At 42.0% G+C, this 8,888-nt stretch overlaps 1 protein-coding gene across 2 annotated transcripts in view; it reads left to right on the top strand.

Moving 5' to 3' along the window:
• Positions 1-3,112: 3,112 nt before the first annotated feature.
• The window catches only part of NCOA5 (nuclear receptor coactivator 5), a 30,318-nt gene continuing 24,542 nt past the window's right edge, over positions 3,113-8,888 (top strand). For both annotated transcript variants that reach the window (XM_003411749.4, XM_023550309.2), the window contains exon 1: positions 3,113-3,262. The gene's annotated coding sequence lies outside the window, so the exon portion shown is untranslated. The remainder of the gene's footprint in view (positions 3,263-8,888) is intronic.

Below are 8,888 nucleotides of genomic sequence, written 5' to 3'. Positions count from 1 at the left end.
GGGTACCCCTAAACCCGTCATTTAGATGCTTTTGAATCACCACCCCTAGAAGTGGCTGGCTCCACACCTATAAAACAGGCTGAAATACTAAGAAAAATACCAGGTTAAAGTGAAATCAAATTAACGTCTCAAAAAATTCCTTCACAACTGAACACGATATTGAATTTACTCTTCCTTCTTCTTTACTTTTTTCTTCACTCAACAAATACTTAACCCAGAAAAATGCACAGGTTGCTGATTAACTAGAATCATTTATTGCCCTAATTTGTCAATCCCATAAATCGTAAGACAAAGTTCTCACACGTTCTAGGAAACACATGCTCTTTCTTTAATAATGGCTGTACGTTAAATTACACCTTCCTCCCTTGGCTCACAGCAAGGGGTAACCCACTTGCTATGGATTGAATTGTGTTCCCCCAAAATATGTGTCAACTTGGCTAGGCCATGATTCCTAGAACTATGTGATTGTCCACCATTTTGTCATCTCATGTGATTTTCCTATGTATGATAAATCTTATCTCTATGACGTTAATGGAAACCTTGGTGGTGTAGTGGTTAAGAGCTATGTCTGCTAACCAAAAGCTCAGCAGTTCAAATCTACCAGCCACTCCTTGGAAACCCTATGGGGCAGCTCTACTATGTCCTATAGGGTCGCTATGAGTTAGAATCAACTAGAGGGCAAAGGGTTTCGTTTTTGGTTTTATGATGTTAACGAGGTAGGATTAGTGGCAGGACTATGAGGCAGGACTCAATCTACAAGATTAGGTTTTGTCTTCAATCAGTCTCTTATGAGATATAAAAGTGAGAAGCGAGCAAAGACGGGGACCTCATAGGGCCAAGAAAGTAGAGCCAGGAGCGCACGCCCCTGCACTGAGAAGCTCCTAGGGTGCAGGGGAAGATTGATGACAAGGACCTTCCCCCAGAGCTAGCGAGAAAGCCTTCCTCTCCAGCTGGTACCCTGAATTCAGACTTCTAGCCTCCTGGACTGTGAGACAATAAATTTCTCTTTGTTAAAGCCATTCACTTGTGGTATTTCTGTTGTAATAGTGAGATAACTAAGAAACCACTTAACACCAAATTGTAAGACCCACTGAGCTCAAAGTTCTATCTGACAGAAACCAAGTGTCTTTTGTTGTAGCAGGCTTTCATTTCATTTGCTGATCAAACTTTGGTGGCCCACCAATGAAGAAGTAGAGGCTGTACACCAATCACGTACCTCCTGACTTGGAAAGGAACCTCTTATCCCAGAGGACAGCATCATTTAATGGTTAAAAGAGATGTTTGGACACCAGGCTACATCAGTTTGACACCTGGCATGCCACATACTCTATAAAATCTCAAGCAAATTGGCTCACTTGCCACATCTGTAAAATGGGAATATAATACCTACATTACAGGGTTGGTTTGAGGATTAAATGAGATGATATTCCTGAGGGACTCAGCAGATGGCAGGCACATAGTAGATGTTACCTATTACATGTCAGATGTCTAAATGGGAAGACTCCAAGTTCTGATCACTTGCCTCCAATACAAGAATCACCCCTTAAAGAATTAACTTGCTCCCCCATCATCTAATACTCATATTATATTATTATAACTTGTTCATTGCTTGTATTCCCTAGTAGGTTGTAAGCAACCTGGGCAGGAACCTTGTCTATCTTGCTCTCTACTCTCCACATGCTAAGCACATAGTAAACACTCATTAAATGCTTGTTAAATTAATCGATTAATGGTACATCTTTTGGCTTAAGTCCACTACCCAACTCAAGTGCAGGCTTAAAGAATTGCCATACATCCCTAAAATCAACAATGTTTTGCCTTTAGCTTGGTTATCTCAGTGATCTAATTAGCATGATTCTTCTTAGGTTTTCAGTTTTAGGACCTGTGTCGGGAGGACAGGAAAAGAATTAACATTTGTGGAGTATCTATCATTTGAATTGTGCCTTTATTTATAACTTCAGACAATCTCGTGAAGTGGGAATTTTAATAACTGTTTTACCTGTGAATAAATTAAAGTTCCAGTTACGCCCTGAGAATCCCTATTTCTTTCCTTCGGAACATTTACCTCAGTTTGCAATTACATACTGAAGTGCGAATCGCCTAATTCTATCACTGCAACGATCTCCACAACACCAGAGATGGGTCTGATTTGCTCACAATAGTGCCTAGCACTTAGGTGTATAATAAATCATAGGGCCACCAAGTAGGTGGATAATAAACATTTGGTGGGTGAGTGAAGGAGTGAGCATATGAGTGGGTGTCAAAGAAACCTGGCGTCCCACAGTGTTCAAATGCTAGTCACCACTTTTATTTAACATCACTATTTAACAAGGAGAAAAACTAGACCCCATGGGGTCTGAGGCGTCTCCTAATAAAAAAGCCTACCTGATTCATACAGTGATGGCTGTGATTAATAAGAGTGTACTGTATTTACAACTGTGCGAGCAAAGTCCATTCCCTGTGACAAATATATTCTATAGATTAAATGAACAATACAAGGTTTTACATGCTCCACAGGCAACAGCTACATCCTGGGTAACTTGTTTTTGACCTTCAATGAATATTCCAGAACATTCCAGTAAAGAAGAACCTGTGACTATTATCTCCAGAAGCCTTTTGCTTCTTGTCACTGAAACTAATGTAAATTTAAATAAAACATTTTCTCCACTTCTCTGGTCCGTTTCCTGTGACCCGGTTGTTACAGGAATATATATTCTTTTACAGACACGCTCTACGTTAATGACTGAAAATTCAGGATTTTATCAAATACTATGATGTACCGTTGTTTTTTTAAATTTTATGCTAGTCTAAAAGTATTTGATCATTTACATTTTCTATTTCCACAAATGAGGAACGAATCCGCTCTGAAAACGGACTAGACTTCACTGAGGCCCTTGGGGGAGGGGGACGAGGAAAGGGCCAAACATGGCACCCATCTTCAGCTGGGAAAGCCGTCACTAGGCAACCCTCGCGGGCTCAACCGCCGCCCGAAAGACACTTCCCCGCCCTCATTGCTAAGGAGATCGACGCCCCAACTGAGCCCTGCCGTAAACCCGACCGGGTTCACGACACTGCCGCGCCTGCCGCTGCGTGCGCGCCCTCTGCCCCCGTCGCCACTCTCCGCCCCGGCAGCCATTGCCTCGTGCCCGCGCTAGTCGGTTGTTGGCGCCTTTGTCCTACGGCGGGCAGGTGGGCTGAGGAGGAGGCTGCAGCGGCGGGCCTGAGGAGAAGGAGCGGCCGGGAGCCCACCGCGCTGGTAGCGGTGAGTGCCGGGAAGCGGTGGCCGTCCGCCGAAACGTTGGGCGGACGAGCAGACGGTTGAGGGGGGACCCGGGCCGGATGAGGAGCCTGAGGCGGGAGGGCCCGCTCGATGCGCGGCCGCGGCCTCGGCTCCCTCCGGGCGCGCGCGGGGTTGCGCATGCCCGGTGGCGGGCGCGGCCTCCTCTGGCTCCCGTCAAGCCGTGGCCTGGCGGCTCGGCGCGGCCTGTGGTAGGCTCGGGTTTGGGGCGCCGTCGCACCACAGCCGCTGTCTGTATGCGAACCGTCAGTCATAGCCCTCAAGACTCCTCTGTAGGGTAGGGCTGCATGTTCCGCGCCCACCTTCTCGAAATGGTCAAGTGTAAGTCGCCCGCCCGCGGGGCCTCAGCGAGCCGGTGGCGCAGTCGGGATTCGAACAGGGGCCGCTGCGCCCGCCTCATCGGGCGTCTTCTGGGCCTGCAGCGTCGTGGGCGTGTGGAGTGCTGTCCCCCTTCGCCGCCTCCCCATGACCGCGTCCTCGAGGCGTCTTCTTGTCATATAAACCAAAACCTCATCCATTTTATGGACTCGGACCCCGGGCCTGGTGATGGGGGTTCGAGAACTGTGCCCAAGGTTACCCGCGACAGAGCCAGCACTCGTATCTGTTGGCGTTACTGTCTTCTGAGCCGGGACACTGTCCGCTCCCCGACAACGGGCCAGGAGCTTTTTTGGGGGACGGCGTTTCCCAAATCCCAGTCTCTCGCGTTCCGCCTTTTCGTCCGTGTGCTACCTGTACTGCTGTTTACGAAATGTTATTTTTTCATTAAACTGACTTTTTCTCTTCTTCCTTAAATATATGTGTTGAAAGTGGAAAATTAACTCACAAACCGTATAATGGAAAGCCAGATATTTTTCTACTGCTCATAAAAAAAATAAATACCTATATATTAAACATTGTGTCCTTGTTCCTCCTGAAATTATTCTGCGTCCCACACTTTGGGAAACGCTACCCTAGGAGTATGGAATTAATTGTTGTCCTTCTGCCTTTCGCTCTGTGCACAGAGCTTTCCTCTGGGGCAAAGCAAGTTCCATGAAATGCCCTGGGATCTTCGGGGATGACAGTATCATAAGCCCTTGTCTTTGTAAACTGTTGTGATTATTGATTTAGAAGTGTTAGTTCCAGGGAACTGCAAGAACTGACTGCTCACATGCACTGGTGTGCCGCCTCAGTTTTCTTACAGCATTGTGGTGTGGTAGCCGCCTCGATTCATAAAAAGATGTTTCTGCAGACGCTGATGGAGCTTTTTGGTTTCTGACCACTCTAGATTTAATGTTTTCTGTATGAGTCAGTCTGGGTGTGAAAACTAACTTTTTGGAACAAGCAAAACCCAAACCTTGCGTTGTGGGTACTGGAGATCATTGGCTAACATCAGTTTCTTTCTTCATTCTAGTTCCTTTGCTTTTCTCTTATCTCACCTCTGTTTTGTCTCCCTCCAGGTACTGTTTGAAACCTTTGACACATTCTCCTAACCTAAAACATAGAAAGACAGGTTTTTTTTTTTTTTGCCAGTAGAATGTGCTAGAGAAACCATGTTGCAGGGGTCACTAGGACAGTCTCTCTCTGTACAGGTTGTTCAGTTGTTGCATGCCTGTGAACATCATACATTTAACGGAGCTGTTGACAAGTTAACTTACTGATAAGTTAATAGTCTTTTCTACTTAATAGTCTTTTCATAAGCCTTTGGGTGTGTGTGAGAGAGCAGATGCAGTTTAATTCATTTAAAGGAAACTCAGAGTCACCTTAGGACATTCAAGGGTTTTTCCCCAAATGTGTACCCCCCCCCCCAAAAAAATCCTTCTTTCTTAGGAGTTGCTTTGATCTGAACACAGTGTAGAACGGATATAAGGCTAAGGTCATCTTCAGATTTCTAAGTGGCCCTATGTAGAGAAGAAATGAGAATTTTATTTTATTCAAGAGTCAGTTTCAGAACTTCAGCATATGGAGCCTCATGTACCAGTGCTCAAATGCTACGAATAGACATCTTTTGGAAAAGGCTTTAGAAGTTTGATGAGAAAGAGCTTGATGTTTTGAAAGTTCATTTTAAATAACCATTGCAAGTATTCCATGTCTATGGCCTGCAGATGGCAGTGCGTTTGTATGACTTATTCCAATGAAAATTATTGGAATTCAGTTGTGCTTTTAAGAATGGAAAACATTTGGAGGAAATATGTTTAACTTTTCATGTCCGTTTAGTTTTCTGTGAGTTTGAATCAACTCAGTGGCAATAAGTTTTTTGGTTTGGCTTTAGTTTACATGGGAGCCTGTTGGTACAGTGGTTAAGAGCTTGGCTGCTAACCAAAAGGTCAACAGTTGGAATCCACCAGGTGCTCCTTGGAAACCCTATGTGGCAGTTCTACTGTGTCCTATAGGGTCATTATGATTTGGTGGCAACAGGTTGTAGTTTACATTCTTCCTTTGTTTTTGTTTTACATTGTTCCCACGTGAAGAATGCAACATCCATTCCTAAACTCTCTGTTGGTAAAGAGAACATACAACTAGCAGTGCCTGTGGTTTACAAATACCAACTCAGTTGTTCCTGCCAATCTTGTGAGATAGGTAGGCTGGTATTTTTATTATAATATCTTTATTGCATACAGGGAAATGGGGCTCAGAGAGGTTAGATTTCTTGCCCAATATCACATATTAGAACAATTTAAGATATTATCAGATAAACAATTTCATGGTTAAAGAAAATTGGGAAATGTTGAGGTAAAGAGATGCCCTTACTCCAGAACTTGTCAGGGCTTTAACATGCTAAACATGTGCATTGTAGATGTCCAAAAGAGGGAGACATTGTTGTGTCTTTCTCCCACTATCTTCCCATGGAACATCTTGAAGTAGTAGTGTTGCCCAAAATTGACCACTCTTTCTACTACACTTTTCCTTTCTTGCACCTTGTGGTTTACTATTGATTATGGTGTGTCTCTGAGACAAGTGCTTTCAAAGCTCAGTGTCAGCTTTTTGTACCAGAAGATTTGTCCTGTGAACAGCATACATGTTTGTCTAGACTTGTTCTGCTTAAGCAGAGTTAAAGTAAACTGTCAAGAAGTTAGAACGGTAGTGACCAACAGAAAAATTACCCTCTGTGTTACTCTAATTAACGAGAGGCATTAATGAAAGGATCAGGGTAAGGCCACTGCCTGAAGCAGCAGCACATTAGGGAAGTATGAAGTATACTGACAGCTAAATATATAATAGCAGCATGCCTGCTGCTTTTTAAATCGTGGTTTTATTACCACCAGATACGAAAGTTTATAGGGATGGTAATTTTCATGATCTGATCTCTAAAAAAAAAAAAGAAATAGGTCAAATGGACTAGTTACTTTTATATTAAGAAAATAATTCCCTTCAGAGAATCAGCTTTTCCAGACTATAGGAATCATTTCCCTTTATTTCATGTTCAAAACAACATTGTTGACCTGTGTAAAGAATGGCGCCTCTAAGCAAGGATCAGGGTACCTTATGTTGCACTAAAGCACAGTTACGAAGCAGAGTGCCTTAGCTCTTTAGATCTATAAGATGTCTTGAGTGTTCCCCTGGTTTAAATCTGGAATGATTGAATTGCTGAAAATTAAATTGATCTTGCAGATAGTGGGCAAGCTTTTGAGAATTCTGAATTATAAATAATTTGGCTTTAAGCGAGTGCACTTAATTTTGTAGTTGGAGATTGAGATAGTAATAACGTATGTTTAGGGTCTAAAATGAAACAAAGATTACTTTTAATTTTTCTTCAAAAATTGTTTTGAATATCCAAAGGAAAAAAAATAAGAGAAACATCATTTTTTATAAAATTTCAAAACTTATGATTATAAATGTATAGCTGAGCCTTTCTCAGTCTTTGGGAAACTTACCTTAGAGGAGTATCTATCAAAGCCTGATCCCCAAAAAAATGCATCCCAGTAATCAGAACAGCTTTTTGGAAATACAGATTCTTGGAAGCTGCTCCCTGTCCCTCACTGTCCAGTCTTGGAGGCAGGGCCCAGGGAATCTACCTTTAAAAGCTATCCAGGTGGTTTTTATGTGCACTAAAGTTTAAGAACACCTCTGATTTAGGAATTTAGAAAATGAGTTTTCACTGGGAAATATAAGGTTGAAATAGGTTCTAGTATTTTCTGTTCATACTGCAGATTACTCATTGACAACTCTGGTTTATGGTTGGGTTTACATTAATGGTTCGTTTTAAGCAAGTCCTTAATGATACAGTCGTTTGAACTAGAGGTGTTAGGAATAGTTAGATCATGTGGGGCTTTCCCTGTTTTAATTCCTTCCATTCACATCAGTAGGATGCTTTCACCTTCTTGAGAACAAAGAAAGCAGGCCCACCAAGATTCTGTGGTCTGTTTATTAACTTTAGATTGGCTCCAGTTTGCTTTCAGTGGTGTGACTATGAAGTAATACGTGTAGCCATTTTTCTATTTCCATTTAGATAAGAAAACAAAATGCCCTAAAGAAGCAGCAGGAGCTCTAGCAAAGCAATACTAACAGTTTTTGTTTGCAGAATTTAAACTGTAGTTGGCAATTCGGTTAGTATTTTTCCTGCCTTTTCATAATTGAGCAATTGGGGGAAGATGCTTACATTTTCAGGATGCTTTTTTAAATGATCAGATGAAATTGAAAAGTGGTAGACAGAACAATCCTGTGGAAGGGGATGAGGCACTGACCTTATAATTAGACATTATTATTAATTTTAGCAGTCTGGAAACTTGGATTGATGATTCTGTTTCCTTTGGAATCAGCGTGATCGTGTTTTCTGTACTATTTTCAGGGATTACATTTTTACAGATTTTAGCCACGATCATGACTTTTTTTGGTAACATGCTTATAGGTTATTTCCCCCTTGAACATGGGAGTTTAGGGAGATTTCTAAATGGAGGATCTAAGTATACGTTATTATATATAAGCTAAAGAGATAATAGAACGGTAGTTTTCAAGTAACTACCAAGAATCCCTTGAGAAACTTGTTAAAATACAGATTCCTAGGCTCTATCAGATTCCAAAAGTTTGATACTGGGCCTGGGAATCTGAAATTTAACCATCTTCCCAGGTGATGCTGATAGATCTTCATTAAAGAAATGTGGTATAGGAAATGTAAGTAAGGAACAGGGGATTGAACTTACAGATTGATGGCTGTTACTAACTCCCCTGGCCATTGACCCATTTTATATTCCTTTATTGAAGGTAAAATGGCCTTTTTAAATATTTTCTCCCACCTCTTCCCTTCAGAGTCAAACCGGTGACCTTGAAGAACATGACTATAATGGATAATATTTTTAATTTCTTAGGTTTAAGTAATTCCTCAACTTTTTTTTAACACATATTTTGTACAATATTACGTGTATTAAAAAAAAAAAAAACCTCCTGCCTTCGAGTAGATTCCAACTCATAGCAATCCTATAGGACAGAATAGAACTGCGTAGGGAATGCCTGGTGGATTCGAACTGTCGACCTTTTGGTTAACAGCCATAGCACTTAACCACTATGCCACGAGGGTTTCCGTCATATGTATACAGTAAAAAAAACCCATTGCTGTCGAGTCGATTCTGACTCATAGCGACCCTATAGGAAAGCTTCATTAATTTGGCTTCACTGA

This window comes from Loxodonta africana, chromosome 24 (assembly GCF_030014295.1).
Source record: "Loxodonta africana isolate mLoxAfr1 chromosome 24, mLoxAfr1.hap2, whole genome shotgun sequence".
NCBI classification, from domain to species: Eukaryota; Metazoa; Chordata; class Mammalia; order Proboscidea; family Elephantidae; genus Loxodonta; species Loxodonta africana.
Note: the sequence above shows the minus strand (reverse complement) of the source record. Positions and strands in the feature narration are given on the sequence as shown.